Below are 27834 nucleotides of genomic sequence, written 5' to 3' on the forward strand. Positions count from 1 at the left end.
AGAAGATGACATTCTTGTATTTGAATAAACGCACATTCTTATACATGAATACATGTAGACTGTTGCACCTGAATAGGTTTGTTACATTTGTTTGTTCGTGGTTTCGTACATGAATAAATGTACATTGTTCTACATGAATATGGTAAGTGTTTTTTTTTCATTAAAAAAAATATATACCGGTATATAAGACCTACCCTGAAAATAAGACCTAGTGTGTTTTTTGGGAGGCCTAAAAAAATATAAGACAGTGTCTTATTTTCGGGGAAACACGGTAGTTTCAGACTCAGGGTGATTGTATTGTATTGGTAGATTTGGTAATTACCTGGTATAAATGTACAATGATTAATTCTGCCCACGCACACCACTGAATGCTTTTTATTGGAGAAGAGGGACCAGAGGAGGATTTCAGATGCAGGTAGAACTTGTGGAGATAGCAGATACTGGTGGCAAATTGCAAAATTATGGGACCTAATAAGGAAGATTTGCTTTTATGTTCATATTGTAATATTGTAAGATATATTCAGAGGGATTCTTTTAGAAATATGTTTAGGAAAAGCTTGGGCTGTTATCCCTGGCAAACTGGGTGACAATCAGAATGAAAGCCCCTAGAGGATAAGGGCCAGCAGCCATACTTTGATTATGTTTCCCAATATAGATGCAAGTAGTTTATAACTACATCTGACCTTGGGAAAAGCTATAGGGGTTCGTGCCAGTATTACACAATACATTTGGCAGTAAATGCTTAACTATCCAGTGTTGATTGAAGGAACGTCAGTCAGAGAGAAAGGAAAAGCAGCTCTATATTGGGTTTGAGTTTTTGATTTGCTGATAAGTTGGTTATGTATGTTAAGTAAATCTACAGTGCAGTTTTAAAATAGAGCAGTGAAAATGTACTGATAATGTACTGGTGTGGTCCATTACCAGGGTGCTACAAATAAAATGAATACCTGGATGCAACCCAATGTTACAGGCAAGGATAATAATGCATTTCAAGCAGACAAGAAAGCACTTAAACACTACAATGGTTATTTTGCATACCTGTGTCCATATACATGTGACTAAACTAAAGGATACATGGTCCAAATTGTATTGCTAGTTATCTGTTAATCGTTTCTAACATTATCTGCTTTTGATCATTGAGTAATTGAATCCCGATAACCTAGAACTTGAAAACTACTGTCTAACATGTGACTAAACTAAACATGTGACTAAAGGTACATGGTCCAAGTTGAAATACTACATTATAGTGATCCTTTATAAAATAATTTGCTCTTGTTCTATGATTCCTGATGACCTGAGGCTATACGAGGACTATCTAACTGTTCAAGAACCTTTATGATGATGTCGATGGTGATGATGATGATTGAAATGTGTTTAACCCTACAAGCATGAGGTTGAGGTCATAAGTATGACCTGGAAATGCTCCAGGTTAATAAAGACTGATTTTGTGATAGAAAAACAATTTGCTGACTTAGGTTCCCAAACTACTAATTGGGGTTTGCCAGGTCCGGTACCAATCCATTGTACTCATCAATTCCAAATACAACTCCTTACAAGTGCATAAATACCTGCCATGATCCAAATGCCCATATTTATTAGGTGGAATCACAATTCCTTCAATCCAGGTTCTCCATATGTTGCTCAATGAAAAGTGATATTCCAAACAACTTTCTGTATAATCTTTTATAACTGAGATAAAATAAAAACTAGAAAATAAAACATCTGTTATTGGGAGGAACTCTAACATTGCTGTCAGCAGTATGCAGACCAACTGCTGACTCTAAGCTTTTCCAGCATAGTACTGAAATAATAGATTTGGTATTATGCGTATCTATGTGTTCCCATATTTGTTTGTGGTATTCATAACCTTTGCACTCCTCTTTTATAATCAAGGGCATTTTAATTCTTAGACAGGATTACAGATGGATTTAACTTTACAGCTCAAGCAGATTTATTAAAAGCTTAAATTAATTGAGCTGAAAGAGGGAGCATGTTTCAAAAGTTTCATATAAACACAGGCACTGGAATATATGGCATCAACAAATAAGATGACAGTGTTATTTCCTGAAATACCATACAAACTGATTGATGTGTTGCCACTTGCAGAATCCAGAAGCCCACAATGCTGACAGATGAAATTCAGAACAAAAGGTTTTAATTTTCTTAATTAGATCACATTTTTAACCTGGGCATTCAAGTTCACTTCCTATTTTCCTAGCACATACTGTCTTTTAAATTAATTGAAAGCATCTGAGTTACAGTTGAATTGATTTAGTACAAAAATATGTTTATTGCTAAACAGGAGACCTGTAATTATTTTAAGCAAAGATCAGCTCTGGTACAAGCTTAAATAAGCTGGGGTTATTAGCAGTAATTAGTTTTGATTGTTCCACAAGCTAAGCAGTATGAAATATTATTGAATATTTGTTATTATCACTAATTTGAGATCTCTATGTTGGTCACTACACGAGAATGGTGATTCTAGATTCTAAACGAACATAAAAATATTAATTTTAGAAATACTGATACATAAAGCAGAACTAAAGTATTTTTTTTTTTTTATACAAGCACTCCAAAAAAGATACACACGTACTTGTGAAACTATGGAAACTATGGCCCTGATTTAATAAAGCTCTCCAAGACTGGAGAGGATACACTTTCATCAGTGAAGCTGGGTGATCCAGCAAACCTGGAATGGATCTTGTCCAGGATTGAAAACATTTGCTAACAAATAGAAAATTACATTTTAGGAAACCCATTCCAGGTTTGCTGGATCACACAGCTTCACTGATGTAAGTATATCCTATGCACCCTTGGAGAGCTTAAATAAATCAGGCTCAATGAGTCTTGCGTCTTCTTAGTAGGTTTCTCAGCTGCTGTACAGACATATCTCTTTGACCTCATGACCTGATCTCTGCTAGTTGCAAAGCATAGATGTCATTGGCTATAAGCTTTCCCCACCACTGTCCTAATATGTCATTTTTGCACCTACATTTAGAGTTATAGGGTCAAAAGCAAATTAGCAAATAGGAAGCATATAACTGTGCTCTCTGCTTTCTATGCTGAAGTATTGTTCATAAATAGCAGCTTTAAGAATGGCACACCATATGTTTCCCCAAAAATGTGCCAGGCTTATTTAAACTGACACAAAATATGACTTGATTTGAATATCAAGGCAACATTTCCAAACCAGTTGTTAGATGTTTGGCCATATCAGATGCACTGAAAATTGAAATTGATTTAAACCAAATGACTAAAAACCTACCTTAAGCCTCTACTTTATGTAATTTCCAAGTTGTTTTCAATCTTTTTACCTGAGGCTTTCAATAAATTGATTGTGAGTGATTCTGCTGTTAGGGTCCATTTCGGGCACCTTCTTTTATGTGATGACAACTTTTTTTCCAGTTGTTCTCCAAGCATTTCAGATGTTGGTTGAGAAAACAGAAAGCCAGTACTAAGGAGATCAATAGCTCATAACTCTAAAAAGAATGAAAAGGGAGAAAATAGCATACATTATTAAAAATAAATAAATAGTAATTGTTAATAACAGGTTCATTTAGCAAAGTAAATGTCATTCAGTTAGGGTTCACATCTACAGTTATATAATGTATTGTGATTGTTTGTACTTAGAGCACGGTTCATTGATTTTCAAAGTTTCCAATTTCATCATACAGCAATCTACAGCATTTGCAGATAGTAGAAAAGTTAGCTACATTTTTCTTCGTTGTACGTATGATACTATTTGATAAGAAAATGGATTATTCCTATTGTGTTCCATTATCCAGGTGACAAGACATTCTGGACTCAATACCATGAAGCAGGAAGAAGAAAAGCAAGATCTAGCCTGGCTAATCCCTTAAATCAGATTGTAGCTGTTACTTGCCATCTGGAGCCTATGTTTCCTTTTATTTGTTTGTGACATATGTTTTTGCTATGCTTTATTTTTAATTTGATAAAGTAGACTGGGTTATGTACTTTTGGGTTTACCATTTACACATGTTACATTCCCAATTTACCAGAAAGTTATGATTCCAAACTTGATTTTATATATTGTATGGTATTTATAACTGTATTAAAAGCAAACATAAAGCACTCACAGGAATGTTGAAAAGTAATAATGTAAGTTAACAGCAACCCAGACCACTTCAGCGGTAATAATGTAGCACTTAACTGCAAAGTGGCATTATGAAAGGAATGGGAGCTTACAAGCTATAAAGATATTATTACCAAAAAAGCTGAAGGACCAGCATGACTTCCAAGAATCTTCCATCCAGTTCCTTGTATATCCCATATTTATTTGGAATATGGTATATATTGGAATACTAAGCTGTTCAGAGATCATTGTACTTGACTAAAGATATAAGGAAAACACAATCAAATGACCTTATATGCTTGGGGGAAAAACCAGGTAATGTACTGTTGTATGTTTTTGGATTGTGGAGAAGAATACTTAGACATTGACCCTGATTTATAAAAGGCTGGGGAGAATACACTTTCATAAGTAAAGCTGGGTGATCCAGCAAACCTGAAATGGATCTGGTCCAGAATTTAAAACCGTTGCTACCAAATAGCTAATGACTTTTAGGAAATCCATTTCAAGTTTGCTGGATCACCCAGCTTCCCTGATGAAAGTGTATTCTCGCCAGCCTAGGAAAGCTTTAATAAATGAGTAGTGTTGATGTTCTAATTCCGGTTGTCCCTATATTCGACCTGAATATGGCTGTTCAAATTCGGGTAGACCCGACCCGAAAAACATGGGATTCAACAGCAAAAATTCGGGAGGAAAAAAAAAAAAATTGTTTTTTTTTCCTAAATTATTTATTTCGTATGTGTTTTTTATTTTAAACTTGTTCTTTTTTTATTTTTTACAGGTTATCTGACAATTACATTATGAATTATAATGTCATTGTGGGATTCGTTGACCGTGGGAACTTTGCAGTCACAGGTAATTGAAAGCAGGTGCCTTCAATTAGCTGTAACCGCAGGCAATAAGAGCAATAGAGGCTGAATTGAGATACTATCTCCATTCATACCTCTACTGCTCTGTGATTGGCTGAGAAATAGGAAACTCTGATGAAAGCTCAAGCATCATCAGGGTTTCACTTTCCTCAGCCAATCAGGGAGCAGAGCAATCAGTGGAGCTTTACTATGCTGACAGCCCTGCTCCCCTGATTACTCCCGCAGCGCTAGAGAAGCTGTGACATGTATTCTGTATGTGTAATACATGTCACAGCTCCTCTAGCGCTGCAGGAGCGATCAAAGGAGCAGAGCTGTCAGCATAGTAAAGTTCTGCTGATTGCTCTGCTCCCTGATTGGCTGAGGAAAGGGAAATCCTGATGATGCTTGAGCTGTCATCAGGATTTCCTATTTCTCAGCCAACTTTTACAATGTATCTTTTTATGTATCCTTTTATAATGTATCTTTTTACACCTGTTTGGAGGCTGTAGAAGCTCTACGCAGTGCTTAAAAAAACCCGAATTTTTTCTCCCATTGACTTTAATGGTGTTCGAATTCGATGTTTGACCAACCAAATTTTTTTGCTATTTTCAAGCGAATAGCTGCCGAATCGAATAGTGAGCTATTCGACCAACACTATAAATGAGGCCCACTGTGAGAACATACAAAAAAGCCCAGGGACCAGAGCTGCATAGTAAAAATTCTAATCACTTTGATACCAAGTTGCGATAAAACTTTAAAGAATAAACATTCTAGACATAGGTATTTCTTCTCAGAATCTCTTTACTGAACAAAACGTTCAATTAGCCTTACTGCCCTTGTCATGTTTTAGAAGTGACAGATGCCAGTGTGCTCACCCATACACTATGGTTTGTTTAATTTTCAGTAACAGACAAAGTAAGTATATTACACTACCATTGACAGTGCCATTTTAAGGAGACCATGTTGCATAAGTAAAATGTATGAATAAAGTCTGTACCTGTAAAGAAGAGACTGAATATAAGTTAAAATTGAAAAAAAAATGAATCACTATCATTATTTACACCATCTCAAATACTGCAAGCAAATAACTATTTCTTTTACATGTACATTTTAGATTAGTTTAGCCTGTGCAGTATTAGAAATTTACACATTTAAGCAAACTTTGCTTTTCCTCAGTCTCTGGTTAATAGGCCTCTGCTTGTTGTTGCATTAAGAAAAGACCACATTGGCTTGCTTCTGTTTTGCGTTCACATTCTACTGGAAAGTGTTTACCAATACCAACTGTGTCCCCAACTCTTCTACACTGCTCTAAGATTTAATGCCCTTGCAAGGCCTGTTTGGATTTACACAAATATCTCCATCACATGAAAGGGAGTATTTGCAGAACACTCTTTTGCACCCCTTATCCCTAGCAGGAAATCTCCTGAATGTATTTATTGGATCAGGCTTTCTATTACAGATTTATGGGTGAGATGTAAACTCCCATATGGATTTTTTTAGACACTTCTGTCATATACTGACTATATTTCTTTTTCAGCCTCAGGGTTGAAACACATGTATCCAGATGCGAGTGCACTCATGACAGGGTGCTCACATTTTTCATTTTTTAACCTGGAAGATGTTTGCCTAAAAAATGTAAACCTAAAATTTAAGGAGCCACTAATTAATCCATCTCTCTATCATCTTCGTATATATGCAAATAAATAAATTGTCACAAATGGCAATGGATAATTTAAGTCACCAGCAGAGGAAGGCAGTCTGTCATCAATATATATATAGTTCACATTCTACCCATTAATGTCAAATAAAAAGCTACAAAATCTAATATCAGGAGAACACTGGAGGTGGAGGTATGTGGTAGGACACATTTTATATCCATTTTATATTCGTTGTTAAAAAACAAAAAAAAAACATTTGTTTAATCCAATGGAATCAAATGATTCTACCATGATAAAAGCCTGTTATGGAATGGAGCTTTCATGTTTCAACCTCAGGATGCTGGGCAACTAAACTGACTTGACAATACCTGACAATACCTTGGTGCAGTGCATGGGTGTTGCTAGATCCAGGCATCTAGGGTAATAGTTCTGGGACTCATGTATGGTAAACAATTCCTGATTTCCTTGTACATAAACAGATGCATGGTTTTGGTTTCAATTTACATTTCAGTAGTTCAAGATTTTTGTTTTCATCTAATTACAATCCATCTACGCTCAATGCCAATGCTGGTTTTGTTTGCAGACTAAACTAAGGAAAACCAACTATAAATGTTATTTGTCTGGTCTCTCTTGCTATGACATCTGCTCATATTTCACCATCAAAACAGTATGATATTTTAATGAAATTCATAACTAGTATTAAAAGCTAAATTAAACATGGAAGCAACTTTTATGCATTCCAATGAAATTATGGGATCTTTATTCTAATAAGAAACCCTTTATCTGCATAAAATAAAATACAGTACAAGATTAATCATTGCTACTTAAAAGGATTATATTTTATGAGTGTACAGTTAATTCCCTATTAACGGCCCTTCTTTTTACCTAATCCTGGATTCAGTCATGCACATTTCAAAAGTTCTAATCCTCATCTTAATTGAAACATGCATGAAAGTCAAAAACCGTTATGCACCATTTATTGCAAATTGAAAATAGGGAAAAGTCATTTGAGATACTTAATACTACAGAAGTAGTTTTATTCTGAAAATTGTTTTTAACATTTGCAGATATGTATAATCTGTTAAATTTATCAATAGGCTTTTTTTTTTTTACAGAAAAGCTAGAATGTTTTAATGCTGTTATGTAAATAATTAGTGTTTAAGGTAAAGCTGTGTTCTTTTCAATGAACCAATCACAATGCAAACACAAATCCTCTTTTCATCTTGTACATGATTAAGTATTTACAAACAACATAGTTTTACAATTCAATAAGTCATGATAGATATGTATTCACTTGTAATAAGGTAAAATGTATATTTAATAGGAGAGACTAGACCAGTGTAAAGACAAAAATATGGTAAAAAAACTAAAATGAAAAAGGAAATCCTTCTGTGGATGTTTTAAGTTATAAAATAGTTCCCTATTTCCTAAAGACTGATTCTGCCATACTTGTTCCCACAATGTTAAACTACTGCTGCCATCCTTTTTGCTGCTTTTTCTGACCAAGTGTCTTCTCTGTTTGTCCATCGGGCTGCTATTGATGATATTACTCCTTCATCAAGTGCCCTAAATGATGGGCAATTCTTTTGAACTCAATACTTTGCCAGTAGATTTACTGAAATGTAAAAAAAAATTGCTGGTTTGCATGGCAAAAAAGTTTTCATAAGATAAAGTAAGCTTAGCTTTGGCAATTCTGTTTCAGGTAAAGTTTTTGTGCTATTGAGATTACCCCACATGCAACAAATTGCACTATTCTAACAGACTGACAAGATTCCCTTTTAGCTATACAGTACATGACAGGATAGATCTCATGAGTAATAGGAATGTGGTTGGATCTGGTTGCTTGCTGTTTGCAGCTTCTTTAATTTTAATGTCCCTATGTTCATAGTATTTGTGTCCTATATTCTAAAACTTAAAAGACAGATACAAAATTTTTCTTCATAGGTGCTGATTATATTCCTAAATACTGAAGAATGTTTGTAACAAGTTGTACATTTGTGACTGCATGTTCTAAACTCTATTAACAGATGTTTTCACAAAATAGTAAAAGCACAATATAGAGGTATAAGGTTTACTAGAGTCCCATTAGCTGTCATTACAAAGTAAATGATACATTTTAAGTTTAATTGTGTTTAGTCAAAGCGCTTTACATGTACTTACATAGGAACAAACATCTGGTATGTTGAAGTGTCAAATATCCAAAGGTTCACCGACATTGTTTAACAGTATTTTAATATATTTAGTGGACAAGTATGGGTTGTAATTGTCTGTTAATCCAGTCAGCAATGTATTGTGGTAAACCATCTTTCATGCCATCTAACTTCACATATGTGAAACTATTTCAGAATAGCTTGTCAGTGAATTTCCAAAAGTCTTCTTTAGTTTGATGTGCAAAAGCTATGATTTTACTTCCTTCCTTACTTTTAATGTTCTTTTCAATAACACAACTTTACTTAATTAATCTATGAATATGTATATTACATTGCAACTTTATTTTGAATAAACACATTTTTAAGTTGGATAGATGAATTTAAAGTCAATATCTACATATTAAAAATATCCATAATATATATCCATCAATTAGCCGGATTTATTAAAGCTTTCAAACAGTGGAAAAGATAGACTATCATGGGTGAACTTGTGTGATCCAACAAACTAGGACAAACAATTTGTATAAAATGCATTTCAGTTATTTTTAATCTCCAATTAATATTCCAGGAAACTGAACCACCACCAATTATAGTACAGAAAATTTAAAAGTACAAAAAATCACAATAAACAATTTTTATTACAACATCTTAAAATTGCATAAAAACATACATGACCATACTTATAATGGTATACAGATTACATAGATGTAACTTATGTTTCTCAACACATTTCACACAACTGCTTCATCAAGAGAAACACCTTCCAATACATCTATAATGGTAAACAAACCGCCACATTAACTACTGGTAACAAAAAAATTACAAATTATTACATAAACAGAATTCAACATTAACCTCCCTGGCGGTATTCCCAAGTGTGGCTCGGGATCAATTTTCAGTAACAAAAGCAGTAACCCTGAGCCACACTCTAGGTGGCATTGTAAAGGACTTACCTGGTCCTGACGAGCCTGCGGCGTCCTCCCGCAATGTCAGCCTGGCATCTGTGTCCCCTGGCCTCATGTCCCTGGCATAATCAATAGGATGTTTGAGCATGCAGGGGCGGTGAACTGGGGGGGCATGACTAGGCGGGAAATTTAAACAGAAAGGAACCACTTTGACATTCAACATTACTGATATAATAGGACCGCCAGGGAGGTAAAAGATATATACCTCAAATCACTAATCACTTCATATATACTATATGGTCACCACCACCATGCAGGAAGCATGCATAGCTCTAAAATGACAACCAAAACAGATAACTCAAGGAACCTGATTGGAAAGGCACTTGGTCTTTATAGCTGGAATGTGAACAATTATATTACAGATAAGTGTGTGTATGTGTGTGTATATGTACATGTGTTGGACATGGGGTGTCCAACATCAGTTCTCAAGGGCCACATACAGTCACAAAATTGCACCAGATGAGTTCCAGTTTTCCTAATGGATATGGGAGATACATAAACTAATGTTCATCAAAGCATCTTGAAAAGGTTATAATTATAATGCTATACACATATAAGTGAAATTCTTTTTTTTATCAGTAGTAGTACCACTTCAAAAAAATCAACTTAGGGTGACTCTTCCTTACCAGTTGCTAGTGGGAATGTCTCCACCACTTTTATCTTCATCTGGTATTCTTCCAGGTGTATTGCCATTCTTCTTCTCTGTTGGCTAGCCCCAAATTACTTTAATTTTTTTCTTGCTACTGGGCCACTTTTTTTCAGCTGACCATCATGGCACTTTGTCTTCCTACTAGGGCAAGTAAAATGCTATTTCACTGTGCAAAACTCAGATTTCCCATTCAACCAAACCCAACATTGTGTATGATTACTTTTTGTCAACATAGCTTTATTTCATTACAAGTTAAAACTAGACTTTCCCACCCTCTGTTTTTTTTTTTTTTTTCACAATACCATTTTACAATAGGACAGAAGGTTTAGATGACACATTGTTTTATTAACCCATGCTGTCATATCTTTGTGAAGGGAAACAAGGATTTGGTTTGGAGGGGATGTCAAAGAGTTTCCAGCTGGCAGCAGAGCTGTGCATTTTTAAATAATTACTATCATAAATTAACACTTAATTACCAGTCCTTATGAAGAAAAAAATAGTCCCCAAGAAAATGCTTCTACAGGCTAACTCTCATGCTGGGCACTTAGCCAGGTATATATTTGGACATCATCCCTAAAAGTGTATATATCTAATAAGCAAATGGTCAAAAAGGGAATAGCAGAGTGAGATCATACCCTTGGCCCCTTGGCTGAAGATGCCAAACTGAGTACCATGCTACATATTTTTTGGTCCTGCCCTCTTCTTGTAAAGCCCTGGTCAGCACCAGTCCTCACCAGACCCCAGTCCCCCAATCTAACACCACAGTCTTCACCATTAGCAGCCCCCGCTCAGCCTAGGGAGACTGATTGCATCTCCCAGCACTGGGTTGCTCCCAGGACTTACTGCAGAAAGGATGGTGTCTGGGAATGGGCTGGTAGCAAGCCAGGAGCCCACAGATAGCAGTACCAAGATTCCAACAGAGACAAGTCCAGAATACAGAGCAGAGGTCATACACAGAATATCGGTCCACCAAATGAAGTACATAGGGGAAAACACAAGCAGAGTCGGGTCACAGGCAAAAGGTTGGTCCAGGCTGCATATAAACTATAGGTCAGGAACAGGCAGGGTCAAAAACAGTAAATCAGATAATTCAGACATAACTCACTTCAGCACAGGTAAACCCAGCAGAGGCTACAGCAGGCACTGGTGACTGGGAGCAGAGAGGCTATAAAGTCCCATTAGCTGATAGCAGCGCAGGATAGAGTCAGGAGGTGGTCACCCTCTAGAATCCCCTTCAGCAATGCACAGCCTAACAATGGATGCTATGGATGCCAAAAATCCATCAGGCTGCATGACTAAAGGGAAGCAGGGGCTGCTGCTATCTTAGTTCTCCTGGCTACTGCAAATGTCATCGCTTGACAGAATAAACAGTGTTTTATACTGTGATGGCGCTCAGCATGGAGTCGCCGGACAGATAAGCATCGTCTAACACTTCTAGGTAATTTTTGGTGACAAGTTTGTTGTATTATTTACAATTCACAGGCCTACAATACTAGTGACCAGCAGTTCTCTTAGCTCTTCTTTTTCATCTGAACTCCTTATCAATTTCCAAATATAAGACGTCACTTCTTCTCTATTTGGAGAATGGAGCTTAAGCATGCATTGCACCTCTGTAGAAAAGTACTTCACCTCTAACATTTTCACAATGGTTCTCCCACATAAATGAAGTCATAACAACTGAGCACCTGACCTCTTCTAGGGACGGCCAGTCCATCCTTTTTATGGAAAATTGGTTTTACTGGCATGACTATACTCACACTTCAGAATATAGAAAACCGATTGCTTCTGATCCTCCTTTGACAAATGAACACTAATCTTGAGATGTTATAAATTATAGTATATACTTCATGATTTCTGATTTACTTTGTGTTGGTTTATATAAAGGGCTCACTCTATCTGCCTCAGTCTTCTTCCCTCCCTTCCTTGCTCCTTAGCCTCTTCCTTGTCCTCCTACCTGTTTAAGTCTGTGCTGGATAATTGTTCATTATTAGAATAGTATGGAACAGTAAGTTTTATTTATTTACAAAAGAATAAGTTATACGTTATTGTGTCTTTTTGTTCCAGTTATTTCTGGTTAATGTTTTTGGTTGGCTTTGTACTTAGCTTAAATTTGTAGTTGTATATATGTTTTCTAGACCATTTTTTTACATTTTTTTTTTCAACAAACATAGAATTTACAAAAAAGCTTTGGATTATCTGAAGTAAAACATGTTTGTTTGCAAAATTATTTTATTGGCCTGGATACAAAATACAAAAGAATACAGCAATGACTCATAAATCATAATTAAATCCATCAAGCTTTACAAAAAATCTACACTGCACATTGTCACTGTCCTAACTTGCTGTAAAAATATTAGAATAATGGTTGTATTTAACAATATAATATACTTTATTCCAGAAGTCATTATCAGCAAATAATACCTAGTGATTACAACAGATCTTTAGATAATTTTGGTATTATTGATATTATACGTCAGCATTGTGCTTGAGTCCCAGAAGGAGATTAAAATGCATTAGTGGGCTCAATTCTTGTATTGGATTGCCAGTATATTTTCTCTTCACTAATCCTTTTGAAAGCTTTATTTTAATTGTGCTAAAAAGTAACATTTAGTGTTTGTTATACAGATCTCCCCTGCCATACTACAATTCATGCTTAAACAACACCCTTCCTGACAGGCATCTGAAACACTGTCATAAAATACAGATCTTAGGATACAAATCGTAACTTGTTTCACAACTTGGGTGCTTGCAGTCATGTAGACTAGACTTGCAAAAATATTTTTCTAAAAGGAAAAAAATGTACCTGTGCTGATTTAACTGTTAAATGAGCCATAAAACGCATGCCAAGAATTGTAAAACATATGCAGTATTAACTATTTTCACAGACAAAATGCTCAAATTATGAGTGAACTTTAATTGTACTTCTCCTTGGAAAATATGAAAAATAGATGGATTTTTAAAAAAATTGTGAGCAGAGACAAGTTACATAGCTGTCCATAGACACAGCTTTTAAAGCCTGTACAGCTCATCAGTTTAGAGCTTACAGGTATAATAGCCCAGAATATGTGCTCTGATCATTTCCTGGGTTCACAACAAAGTGGGTGGATTGACAAGCATCTCCTTAGCACTGCTATCCTGAATGGGGTACTTGGGGTTCATATACATAAGAGGCCTGATTAAATAAAGCTCTCCAAGGCTGGAGAAAATACACTTTCATAAATGAACCTGGGTGATCCAGCAAACCTGCAATGGATTCCATAAAGTAATTTTGCTGTTTGTTAACACATGTTTTCAATCCTGGACCAGATCCATTCCAGGTTTGCTGGATTACCCAGATTCACTGATGAAAGTATATCTTCTCTAGCCTTGAAGAGTTTTAATAAATCAGGCCCAAGGTGTTATGAAAAAATATTAATCAAAGATACCACTTAAAAAAAAGATCTCTAAAAAGGGTTGGGGGACTTTAACACCATCTGTCTTCCACCTATAATGCTCTTTTAACATTTCTACCCTGATTTTTTTAAAACAATTTACACCTTTAGTTATTTAATTTGAAGGTTTAATGTTTATGCAGACGTCCTGACACCAAGGATGAGAATATGTTATTAGAACAAGTGAATTCAAATAATTCACAAGTTTGATCTTAGACAATTAACAACTGCAGGGTAAGATTCCATGGTGACTAAATTAAGTTGTATGTGGTGTGCAGATATAAATGCTGGTGTATTGTCTACACTGGTAAGACTGATGAAACAACATCTTCAGCATTACAAGAACAAGTCTAGTTATAGGCAATTAACTCTTACTAGATACTCAAGTTTAACTTATTTTACATAGAGAATACTGAGTTACTGGTAAATTTATTATAAACATAAGAAGACTTTTCTTTTGTTTATATGACATTAGGGGTGCACAGAAACACACCTCAACTTTTCAGCCCGTCTCTTTAATTAATGTATGAATGGTCATTTTAAGATAAAATGATCAATTTCTGCAAATAAAGCAAACATTCACATTGTGTTTTTCTGTATTTACTGTGCCTAATATCCACAAAATCTGGCAATGTATCTACTGTTTCTGAGAGCTTCCATTATTATTCTCATACATGCACACAATTATCTCCACGGGAGTGGATATTTTGGCATTTAGTTTGAGAGTAAAACATATAAGCTTTCCAAAGACAGCAACAGCAGAACATGCCAGTGCCTAAAATATAAATACAGAAGAAGCATGTTGATGTAATAAATGTAGATCCATTTTTTTTCTGCCAAAGGGTAGAAATTTAATATGGATAATTTAATATTTATATTCACAAATGTAACAATGTGTCTCTTTTACTAAGGGGTATCTGTGGCTTGTGCTATTGTAGCCAACTTCTAGAATTTAATAACTGTATAATTAGATGGATAATTATCATTATTATGAATAATGGGGGGTATTATGGCACTTGTTTTCATATCATTGTTTATGTTGTGTTATGCGTCATAAAGCAATATCATGAAAAAAAAACAATTTTAATATAATAAACGACAAAATTAAAAGGGTTTTGGCTGCCAAAATAGTTCCACTGCCAAGGTTTGAAAAACATAAATATATTATCATAATGTCATAGGCCTGCATCTCATTCAAATTGCTTCTTTTAGGCAGCATTTTGGAAGGGACATAGGGAAAATGTAAAGAAGAATAAAGAGCCTGACATTTACATCAACCACACACTAAGGGTTATACATGAAAATTGAAGCGACCACTGCCAACTGCCACCCTCTTTCCATACACACTAAATTTAGTGCCAGGTCCCCTTCTTTTGTTGTAAACCAGAGTAAAGGGTTAAGACACTTACAGCAAACATATATTATGGTTTATACACGAGTAACAGTGACTGATACCATTACCAGAGTGCCTTCATCTACCCCCTCACATAGAATAAAATTGTTACCATGTCCCCTTTTTTATTATAGCTGTACCTATCATAAAGTAAATAGAAAATCTTAGAGCAAAGATCCACTACCATGGTATTGTGTACCATGCATTAAGTATGCATTACTTATTTTTGTTCCAACACCCTCTGATTTCCATTTCTGAAAGTAATGGACCCTCTTCTGTCCAGTGCCTCCTGGGATATTCACATCACACATTCCAGGAGAATGCAGATCAGAATACATTTTGTGTCTGCATAGATGGCAACTTACAATGACATGCATGGCATGAAAGCTTAAGTCCTGATACCTTTCCACTTGGTATACAACAGTCTTCTGGAATGTGAATATAAGGGCCACTTGTAACTAATTTAATATTTCAAAGTAACAGTTGGTTACCTACAAATCCTAATTAAATTGCAAGGCTCCCAACATAATTGGAAATATTATGTTTCATAAACACCTACTATGTGATGTTAATCATAAAATGTAAATACATAGGAGGACCCATGACTGCACTGACATTGTGATGCTTTCTTTTCCATTTTCTTTCCTAATTTTAACAAAATCTACATTAAATGACAATAAACTTTAGCTTTTGGTTTTAAATGTTTTTCATTCAAGTTTTAAATGGAATGATGTAACTGCATTTTCATTTTGTTTGAAATTCTTGCCAAGCCTTTGAAGAAGCCACTTTAAGACATTTGTTTAGGAAGATTATAACTGTTGTTCAGCAGTGATATACATTTTCATTTTGGATTAAGATAGGGTTGATATTGACTTGTTGAAGTCTGTGCTTTCCTGTTCTGTATTGTGTGTCTAACATAAAATAAAAAGAGATCAAGCAACATCTATCTGTTTGCTACTAATGGACAAACTCTGATTATGTATGAGTTAGAATAAAGGCATGTTTGTTGTTTTTATAGAAGATATTATCAGTAAATCATCTTGAAAAAAAAATTAAAATGAAAACTGCTTTGATCTTTAAGATACCTTTATTAAAGTTATTTGACCCCACGATTAACATACTTGCATCCCACCAAATATCTAGAATTAATTTTCACTACTTCTTTGATGTCCACTGTGTACATGTGTATGTATTTTCAAAGCACACAAAACTCTAATCAGCATGGAGAAGCCAGACATCTGGTTGTCCCTTTTATTAATTAAAGGGGCTTCCACATTCCATCACAAACCACCCCATTATTTTAATGGGAACAAATGAAGGAAGCAGGTCCAGTTCTTTAACATTGGGACCCGCAATGTTGAGGAGAGGTATGGGAGCTGGTCTAGTACTGGAAGGGGAGGCTGTTTGTTGCCCTTAAATTTCTGGCCTTGATGCATGCCTGGATGAAACTTAAGAGGTGCCACACCTTTAAGGCATTCCGTAATGCTCTTGAAGCTACATTGGAAAAATCTTCCCCTCTGAACTGTAATATTTTTTGGCTTGCATTGGCTAATGCCCCTCATGGCAAGGCCTGGTCCCTGATATGTCACCCAAGTTTAAATTCAGAAAACATTGTGCTGAAGTTGGAGTTTATTTATCACATCATATAGCAGATCTTCTTAAAAGTCCTTTACAACAAAGAAACATACAGGTTTATAAGCTAAAGGGATTCAGGTTTGTCACTATGCAAGGTATAGTTCACTTTATGAGCTTGGTAAGTGGGGAAATGATCTGCCGATTTGCACAAGCACAAATTGTTTTTTTTTTTTTCTTTTTACATAAATGAGTTTTTTTTTACAAAGTGAATTTTTGTCAAATTCACTAGGCAAATTGATGTAAATAGTATAAACACCTTTCCGAAATGAAACCCATAGTTTCTTGCTTGACCTAAACGTAGTTAAATGATTTTAATGTATACTGAATATTTTCTTCATCCATACTTTGCAACATTGTATTCAAAACTGAGGTTTAACCTCAATACAGAAGATTGGAAAATCAATAGTTACTAATGTGTTTAAATTTTTTATTGTAACAAACTAGTTTCTTGTACATTGTCTATTTAATTCTTTCTTGATAGCTGCGACCTTGTAGGTTGTTAGCATGGAAAAGTATCTTTTTTTCTGTCTGCATTAATGCATCCCCTGTACATGGCTGCTGTAGATTTACACCTATCTGCATGATTCTGCGCACTCCACTTTCTTTTGGTACCAATGGCCCTTTTTTAAAACATAGTACAAGAAAGGCAAATGTATGGCAAGTCATCAGCTTTTATGACCTGTGATCAGGGCCTCAGTTCTATGTTAAAGAATTTTTTAATAATTTGGTACCTTCTTCTTAGTACCTATCTGCTCACCCTGCCCACAATTCTGCAGCACCTTGTATGAACATTGCTTGGATCATTTCAACAACTCATCTGTGTCCAGAAGGCCTTTAAATCATCTACTGCCTCTACATCCATTGCAGTTACCCGTTCCACTCCTTATGCTTTTAAACCCTGTCACCAAATCCAGGGGAGTCCTCCTTCCATCTACTAGTTCTGTGAATACATTGATTTTCTACCTCATATGGCATATGCAATATATATATATAAAATATTTCCATCCTTTTTACTTTTACTTTTAATAAATATTTATATACAAATTTACTGCAATGTCTGCATGTTTTAAAAATGTCTGCTGAGCTCCCAATAAAGAGTTTCAGAGCTTATATTAATAGTAATTAGTATATATAATTATTAAATGTTTATTATGATGACTACAGTTGAGTTAATAACCCAGAAGCTATGGTTGTGAGCAGTTTGGTCACCCAGTACAGGAAATATTAAAAAATAAAATGTTCCTACATGTTCCTACACTACATTTCACAAAATCTTTGAAACAGCTGTTTTTACTACTCAAAAACTAAAACAATCATATCCTGAACTAAAGTTTTTTTTTCCAATAAAATGCATTTTACTACAGTGATTTAAGCCTTCTTGGCATTCCTATAATAAACTCACTGTAGTGTTCTTTTTGCTTCTAATTTTATCACTCAAGGAAATGTACTTTATTAGCCAGCGTTATGAAAACAGTTTATACGATATCATAATTTTGATTGAGACCAAGATAAAGTATAGATACAGATTGCATTTATTAATTTACTTTTTTGCTTATCAAAAAAAATTGTAAAATGTTGGAAATTTAGTAAAAAGTAGTCACCATGCCCACTGTATCCCTATACCTAAAGTTTAATGCTTTTGTCATGCCAAGGTTAATCAGAATTGTTTCTATTCTCAAAGATGAGGAAAATGACCCTCAAAGTAGAATAACAGCTAACAGAACCACAGTCCAATTGAATGAGTTTTATATACATTCAGACTTTTTTTTCTTGTACTATACAACTTGGATATGAATCCATCAAACATTCCTCTTTCTCTATTAAATGAATTCTGAAACATAGCTGTGAGCTATTTTGTGCTAATATAAAACTCAGAGAGTACAAGTAAACTGGTTAATGAAGGTGTAAGTGCAGTCTTTTAAATATTATCACACAATGGATATTAATGCTGTACATGGTCCAAACTCCCTGTACTATTCATTAATTCAGACGACAGGGTAACCTAAGGCTACAAATAAGTTCTCAAATAAAAAAGTAGACGGAGACTCAATTTAAGCAATCGAAAACATTTCCTGAACTTTAAATATCCATTACCTTCCGGCTAATAAAAATGTGGAGAGTTCTTACATGAACTATGTAAATATAAAATATCAGAGTATTTTGATATCAGTAAATCTGGAATTTAAAAGGCCTCACAAGGTAATGGAATGGAATTTAGCATAATTAAACATGTCTGAATGAAATGGGGTAAAAGTACACCTGTCATTATGTTAGAACCCAACCCCATACAAGTGTTTTTATTTTGGATAGATCAGGAAAGAGTCAGAGCTTCAGTTCATATTTTTAACGGAACACAGATAAATACAAAACTACATTTTTCATTGTTAGAAATTCTTACAATGTTTTTATTGTTGCCTGTCCTTTTACTACTCCACCCATTACCTCATTTCCTGTAGATGCCTCACAGAGCCAGGAAGTGAATGTGGTTAAAGATAAATGTAAGCCACACAATAATATGAAACTCTTGCCAACTATATTTAAAACAAAACAAACTAAAATTGTTAGACCAGTGTTTCTCAACCAGGATTCTGTGAAACCCTGGGGTTGCTCCAGAGGTTTCTAGGGGTTCCTTGAACAATGAGTGATTTGTGCCTCTCGGGTCAGTTTAAAGGATGCCAATGATCTTCTTGGCTATCTGTAAGGGTAACAGTCCCACATGTAAACAAAGTAAGAGGCATTCTCCCCACTGAACAACACATTAAACACACTAAAATACTGGGTTCTTTAGGACCAGAAAGTTATTTTAAGTTTCTCCATGTTAAAGAGGTCAAGAAACACTTTATTAATTAGTATGCACTGCACTAAACTGCCACCAAGGAAGCCTAAAAGCTTGATGCTGATTTTTAATTTCTAAAGCTATATTGTGTACTGAAGTACACTTCAGTATTGCATGTACTTGTCATTGGTGATACCTGAATTGACTGTGGCATTGTGGAACACAATATCAAATTTGAACGTGTCTATTTTGACCAATAAAGAACTTTGATGTAATGCACGCGGGTGTTGGCCCACTATGCCACTGACTGGGTATACTCAGGAGGGGCGTAACTAAGCCGCTACCTGGTCTTTACTAGAGCCTCTGATGGTGAGGATAGGCTTGGGCCGCAGGGTAGCTGCCAGGTGCCACTCCAGAGCAACCCCCAGGTCAGTGGCAGGTGACCAGAGGGGTCAGGGTACTCGGTGCAAGCACCGAGGGGCTTCCGTGGCCAAGAGGGTGATGGCAGATAAAGTCCAAAAACAAGATCAGTCGGCAATCAGGCAAAAGTCCACAAACGTAATCCGAGGTCAGGGGGCAATCAGGCAAAGTCAAAGGGTAGGTAAACAAGGTTTGGTACACAGCTAAGCAAACAAAGGAAACACCTTTGCACTAGGAGTTAGACAAGCTGAAACCTTGAGATTGCTCAGGCAATTTCCTGTAGTAAGAGGTGCCTTTAAATACCTGCAGAGATCCAGCCATAGGCTGTAGAAAACAGAGGGCGTGTGTGTGTTGCCTCATAGATGAAGAGAGACACACCCACGCCAGCTCAAACACCAGAGCAAGTCTCCAGCAGGACGGAAACTCTGGCATGGAACACAGGTACTGGGGTTACTCTACCTGAAAGATAGGACCCGGCGCCAGTGCCTGCAATTAGGAGCAGCGGCGCCGGCAAGACCCACAGGGTTAACATTTGAGAGATTACCAGCAACTTAAATGTAACAAGGTCTTACATTCCTTAAAAAAACATTTTATTTTAAAAATATCTGTGATATGTAAAATACAATTTAGTGGGCTCTTCTGTTTCTATATTAATGGTAACTACAAATCTAGTCCCACATCTGTACACATTTTGAAACACCTTCCTCTGTGGAATACCATTATATTATCTGGCATGTTTAGCCTATATAAAATGGGTGGAGCAGTCCCCACAGCCCAACACTGTTTCAAATAGTCTAACTATTATTAGCCAGAAGCTCTTGGAATTCTATGAAAGTAGGATGAAAACATTCTTTCTGCCAAACATAATCCATGGATGTGCACAAATAGGGATTGGACACAACTGTTCAAATTTACAATTAACAGATCATCATTTAACAAATATTTTGCTTTGAGTTTCTTGAAGTTTTTCAAAAAAACTCCACTTATATTTTATTTACCTACATTTGTAGCCAATATAATAGGCAAAAAGGCCTTCATATCCCTTCTATGTTAATTTTTTTTTTACTACTGTGAAAGGGTAATATCACACAGCGCTTTTGGTTTTCAAAGTATTGGAGCCTAACCTAATTTTGATTTTGGTTGAAAAAATATTTTGGCAAGTCAAATTTAAGAACAGATAATTATAATTTTTAAAAACATCCAGATGGTGTTTTTTGAGCAATTTTAGTTGTGCTATTGAGCTTGTTCATATATGGCAATGCGGAAACATTTCCTCACAGGCAAACAGAGAAAGTAGAGCTGGGAACAATTATTCACCAGTAAATGGTCTCTTCCTATCTGGATATAGCACTATGCCTTATTGAACTGATTAACGGAAAGCTTCAATGACATATGTTTATACTATTTAACCATGAAGACATACATTAAATATGCACTCATTTCAAGTATGTACTTTTTACGGTTTCTCAATTACAATTGATTAAGATGTATATAATATCAGCCTTCCCTCACATTTAAATAGTTGGGTTACTACAATGAATTAATTAAAACATTTATCTAAACTGTACGATGTCATGAATATGAACAATCCTTTTTTTTGTTACTTTCGAAGGCACAATATCCTAGGTGCTGGGCACTTCACATTAAAAAAAAGTATATTTTTTAAATAGAAAAGACTGTAAGCTGAACAAAAGGGCAGCACGGTGGCTCGGAGGTTAGCACTCTGGCCTTTGCAGCGCTAGGTTCTCAGGGTTCGAATCTCAGGTTCGAATCCCAGCCTCAGGGTTCGAACCCGGGTTCGAATCTCAGCCAGGACGCTATCTGAACAGAGTTGGCAGGTTCTCCCCATGTTTACAAGGGTTTCCTCCAGGTACTCCGGTTTCCTCCCACATTCCAAAAACATGCATTTAGGTTATTTGGCTTCCCCCTAAAAATTGACCTTAGACTGTAATAGAGGCATACAACTAGGGTAGGGACATACGGCTGGGAGCCCCTTTGAGGGACAGTTAGCGACATGACTATGGACAGCACTGTGTAATATGTTGGTGCTAAATAAATACTGTATAATATTAATAATGAAGGGGAAGAAAGAATAGAAAACATTAATAGTTCAACATACAAAAAAGAAGATAATTTTGGAACCTTCTGAAACCCTCCTCTCTGTGCATGCCTAAAATCTGTTTCAAAGTGCATAACCTACTTCATTACAGGACTATACTCCATCAAACCAAACCAATAATCCAATAAAAATATCCAATGAGAAAGTCTTTATGAGCCACCTATTAGGTTTATAGACAAGAAAGGGACAGACACAGCACACATATCTTCAAATAAAAGTCATGTATCATAAAAAGCCAACATGTTGAGGAATCATAGGTTCCCCTTTATAAGAGCTTAGTAGTTCTGTATAAAACGTTTATTGTAGAGTTGAGATTGAAAGATTTAGAAGACGTCATAACCAATGTGAATCTAATGAGTGCAATTCTATTAAGCCGTGACAGAGAGGTTTTAGAAGATGCTGCAAGTATATGCAAATACCTCTCTGTGCATTCACTTCATACCTTCAGTCTTTTCATTGTTGATTTTTCATTACATAGACTGTTCGAGTAGTGTTTTGCTTCATTCTTTGACTAGCAAGCACAAGCAAACCTAAACACTAAACATGCCTACATATTTCCAAAAATTGTCCTTTGGCTATTGATATAATATGGAAAAGGAGAATAGTAACTACAGAACTGAGCTAAGCAACTACAACAAAGTGTTTTTTAAACATATTAAAAAAGATTTTATTCAAAGCAAAAAAACTTTTCACAGCCCTATACAAATGTCATAGTCTGTCTGATTTTTAGTTACTTTTTGAATTTGTGGTTGGTCAACTAATAAAACCACTAAAGACAGGTGGCCAAAAATAGTTGTTGATCTAACATCTGCCCATCAAAAAGAATCATCTGCAACTCAAGCAAAAAATATTCCTAATAGCATTTATTAAAATAGACAATATAATTACCAGGCTGTGGTGGCCCACTCACCCCATCATATATCAGACATCTCCCTTTCTTGCAAGCTTGACAAAAAATGTAAAATGAAAATGGCTGTTCTCCTGCTTGATGTTTTTTGGTAAATCTCTTGCTTTTGATTTTGCCACAGGGTATTTTATTGCATTATCGGTATGAAAAATTAGCTGTGAAATTGCATGGCATTAGCTAAAATGTACAGAAAGTGTATACTGTACCAATGTAGTTTATAAAAGACCTGTTTTAGCTTGTTCAATGTGTTTAATAGATGTTACATATGTTCATTGATAACAATTTGTCTAAAAAATGTAGCCTTCTTTTAAACTTTTCAATAGCGTTAAAGGGCAGAAATGGAAAGTGACACACATCAAAGGTAATAACCACATCATTGCTGGTTGGCACTATAGCAAATAACTTTCAGATGTCTCAGACTAAAAAGTATAAATAGTTAATTTGGCAAGAAATTAAAGTCATCAGTAAATAATTTAGCAATCAGCTGAAAATTACATATAAGTGAAACAATGACCTATTAACAAAGCTAGTTCAATCTGGTAAGTCATACTCTGTTGTCAAGCTGTTCAATGAACAAAAATGAATAACTTAGAAAACCTGTCACTAACCTGAAGAAAATTGGCATAGGGTACAAAAAAATGACATAAATAAAAAAACAGATTAACCTTAGTGAGACCTTTTTAACAAAATGGACAGAATGCCAAAAATTACCAAGCCCTGGAGATGGAGGCTAAGACCTCTGAACCACATTTGGTTTGTTATTTTGTTTTTATTTGATTTCTATAGATGATTTTAGCAAATAAAAAACAGTTACACAAATATCTTGATCTAGACCTTGTGGTGCTATTTTTTAATCTCATCCAGGACACTCTCTGTTTTGTATGTTCTCCCTGTGCTTGTGTGGGTTTCCCCATTTGGTACATTGGTTTCCTCCTACATCCAAAAAACATGCAGTTAAGTTAATTGGCTTCCCACAACAAAATTGACCTTATACTGTGTTAATGATATATGACTATGGTAGGATGTTAGATTGTAAGCCCCTATGAGATATAGTTAGTGATATGACTATGGACCTTGTAAAGCACTGCGTAATATGTTCAGGGCTATATAAATATGATTTAATATTATTAACTTTATTAAATTAGAACATTTGTGAATTTTGTAGGGGAGTTGTAAGAATCATAGGTGGGGAAAATTTATAAAAAGACCATATAGAATATAGATCGTATAGAATATACAGCACTTTTTAAAATTTGTACATTATCAGTTATCATCTTATATCAATTATGACTTTTAAGCTACTAATATTTTATATTTAATTTCATTAATCACACAAAGATATACCTTTACTCAGTACTAAGCATTCTTTTAAGATAAAATATTCAATGTGTCAGTTTTTATAATTTTTAATATCATAAACATAATAAGCTTTTAAAATGGTTGTATACTGCCCACATCTAATTGTACTACACAGGGTTTAAATGTTATTTAAGTGTTTGAACGATTGCTGCAAAAATGTGTGATTTAATTGCAGGTTGCTTTCATGCATGAGGACAGTTTATGTAGTGAAGCCATCGTTTAAATTCTTAGCCCTAATTTGGAGTAGTTGTCTGACAGAAGTTGATGTCAAATTGCTAACGTCTTCATTGAGGGCATTCCAAACTGCTAGCTGTGTTAAACAGTTTGTTCCTGTGGAAGGAAACTAAATTATGTAAAACATTTCCAACCAAAGGACTAGTCTACCAGACATAAAAAAGATCAATGAACTGTTTTAATTCATAGAAAATTTTACTAGTCTTTTAGTAAATTATTATTATGTGTAGCATTTAAAAATATGTTAAAAAAACAATATATATATGTATATATATATAAATATATATATATATATATATATATTATATATATATATGCTATTTTGTGTACATAATAATAATACATTGCCCCTGATTTATTGCCCCCCCCCAACGAAACACTGAGTGTGACTCCGGGTAGCTGGAAGCAGTAACCATGAATCACACTTGGGGTAGGTAAACCTATGGGAAACAATAGTAAAAAATGCACTTACCTGATTCGCTGGTGTCCTCTGTTGTCCTCTACGTCTTCTTTCTTCCTCTGGCTGGCCTTCTCTGCACTTGATGGGTCACCGGGGAGATCCCAATGACGTTGGTGCATCAGACGTTCTGTTCAGGGCGTGGCGGGAAATTCAAATCCATTTGTATTGCATTCAATACAAAATACCTGTAATTAATGCATTACAGTAGGTTTATTTGTGTAAAGGGCATACATTGTCTTTCATGAACACTTATTTTACAGTATAATATATTAGTATGGGTATATCATTTATTTATGTTTTTTAAATCTTAAAAGTTAAGACAAATTGCCTATTTTGACATTTGTTTTAAACTTCATTATATTCATACTATTACATTATACTGTAAAATAAATTTTCATGAAAAACGTACCGCTTTTAGATATGTAAAAACGGACATAAAAAAAATTGAAGTCCATCAAGTTCAACCACTAGGAGAATAAACATACTGCAAACCAGTAGATCACAATAAAACATATGTACAAAGTTGATCCAAAGGAAGGCAAATAAACCCCACTAGTAAGCTGTTTTAAATATTAAAAAAAAAAACAAAAAAAAACAGAAACATGTTTCTAGAAGTAATAACAGTGTGACAAATCCACACAGGTTAAATTTGGACATTAGTACTAAATGAAGCTGAAAGTCTCTTGCAATAGAGGAGCTTATAGACTCTCCTGTAGCCTGAGTCTCCATGCTGTAGCCTTTATTAGACTATTCAACATTCAAACACTTGTGGATAAGCCATAAGTTTTATTGTGCCTCTTGCTACATACTTTGGTCCCATCTTCTGACTTGTGGTAACTGACTGTCTTCTGGAAGTAATGAATGCGGAAAAGACTGTCGGAGCCTACTTTACTGGAATGAAGGGATAGTCATGGGCATTTCATCTAAAGTAAACTAACTATTAGAGATAAACAGTACAAGCAAAAGCAACACAAACTTACACCAACTTTAAGACACTGATAATATAAAACACTGATTTACCTTTAGCTACTTGGCCTGCAGTATGATCTTAAGATAAATACAAACTTTTAAACAGGGTATTATTTTATATTACCTACATTGATGAGAAAACTTACATTTTAATATTGATGTATAAATTAAAGTACATTTATAGACAAAATAAAAAATAGCATATACAATGTAGCCTGGCAATACCATTAACACTGAGTGTTTGCTGAGTTTCCTTGTAACATAGTTTTTATTACCTGTTAATCCTGTCAGTAAGTCTGGTATTTTTTTGCTTCCTTTAACAGCTGTCTATGAAAAGTGGTAGTTAGAGGTTTGAGGGCACATCATTTAACACTGACAGGGGTGCTTACAATGTTCAGGGTTTATTCATATAGTTAAAACCTTTATACCATAAGGAAAAAAAACTGTTACTTTAATTGTTCAGAAATTGTTAGCTGGCTTTAACTTGTTATTCACTACTGTAAAGTTCATCTAAATCTATTAGTCCATTTAACACTACCTTTTAAAAAAGGTTAAAGCAAAACTAAAGGCTGCTGCATCCATGTAGCTATCCATGCTCCCTCGCAGGGCGCCGCCATCTTTCTTTCTTCTTCTGCCCAATGATGATCTTTGATCATCTTGATTTTTCATGCCAGGGTGATGACCACATACCAGAAAGATTTGGACCTCTCAGAAGAGTGCTTCTCCACTGCAGAAAATAAAATAAAAGGCTTGTGAGCTACAGTGTCACATGAACACACACTTAGGTGGGTATTTTATGCATTTGCAAACATTTTTGAATGTTGGACATCTTCCCTGATCAGAGGTGCAGCTTAAATCTAAACTTTAAATAAAGGACAGATGAGAGGAAAAAGAGGCAGTTAGGACCCAATGTAGAACAGCAGGGGTTTTAACTGAAGCACTATCAAGCCTAAAGCAAAACAAAAAAAAAAAGATTCCGCTTTTTAAACCTGGGATCGGACAGAGTTTAAGTGCAGAAAGGGATGGACAATGTCATCTCGGCCGGACCATTTGGGTGGTGGGAGATTGAAACATGAAAGAGAAGAAGGAAGAAGATGGCAGTGCCCACAATGAAACAGGGACAGGTGGGTTTATTAAAAAATCAAGCAGCACTGCAATCAAGCAGGTAAGGGTATTTTATTGCAGGAGAGACTTTAACTGTCCATTGTGCAATATGGGACTGGCCTTATTGCAATTATTTTGAAAATAGGATTTTGTTCCACTTTATTGTAATTAGCTTTCTCAATAATTTTTTTTTTTCATTTTTTTATATTTCCACTTTGGTCCAAAGGAATGTATGAGTTTTCAAAATGATAACAATAAATATGAATGTATATACCTATGTTCAGTTGACTTTTAACAATATAGGCAGTCAGGTAATGTACATTGCTGGATGAAACTTTGGCTTGTAAGAAATGGGCATATTAACCCTAAACTGTTCCTTTTAATGGCTCTCATGTGTCCAGGAAAAAATGACTTGACAGTTTCCCAGAATAAATGTTAAAAAGAGAACAGATGTCACTCTTCTTATGCTTATCAGGATTAAGTGGCGCTTTCCTCATGACCTAGCACCATACTTCATTCACCAATGAAACTAATTAGTTACTGATTTTTTTGCATTATGACCATATCCAGTATTTAGATGTTTCCTTCAGTGCCTAATCTCCTGCAACTAAAACACAAAAATATGTGTCATATGCTAATAAAAAAGGGGTTACCAATCGTAGTGTTC

At 35.1% G+C, this 27834-nt stretch overlaps 1 long non-coding RNA gene across 1 annotated transcript; it reads right to left on the minus strand.

The window, feature by feature from the left end:
- Window positions 1-3204: 3204 nt before the first annotated feature.
- LOC140322637 (uncharacterized) lies at window positions 3205-26730 on the minus strand. Its single transcript, XR_011919213.1, has 3 exons — window positions 26602-26730; window positions 25107-25279; window positions 3205-3479 (listed from the first exon to the last, which is right to left on the minus strand). It is a non-coding gene; the product is annotated as an uncharacterized lncRNA (long non-coding RNA).
- Between the last annotated feature and the right edge of the window lie 1104 nt (window positions 26731-27834).

The sequence above is a fragment of the Pyxicephalus adspersus genome, chromosome 1, assembly GCF_032062135.1.
Source record: "Pyxicephalus adspersus chromosome 1, UCB_Pads_2.0, whole genome shotgun sequence".
In the NCBI taxonomy this organism is placed as follows: domain Eukaryota; kingdom Metazoa; phylum Chordata; class Amphibia; order Anura; family Pyxicephalidae; genus Pyxicephalus; species Pyxicephalus adspersus.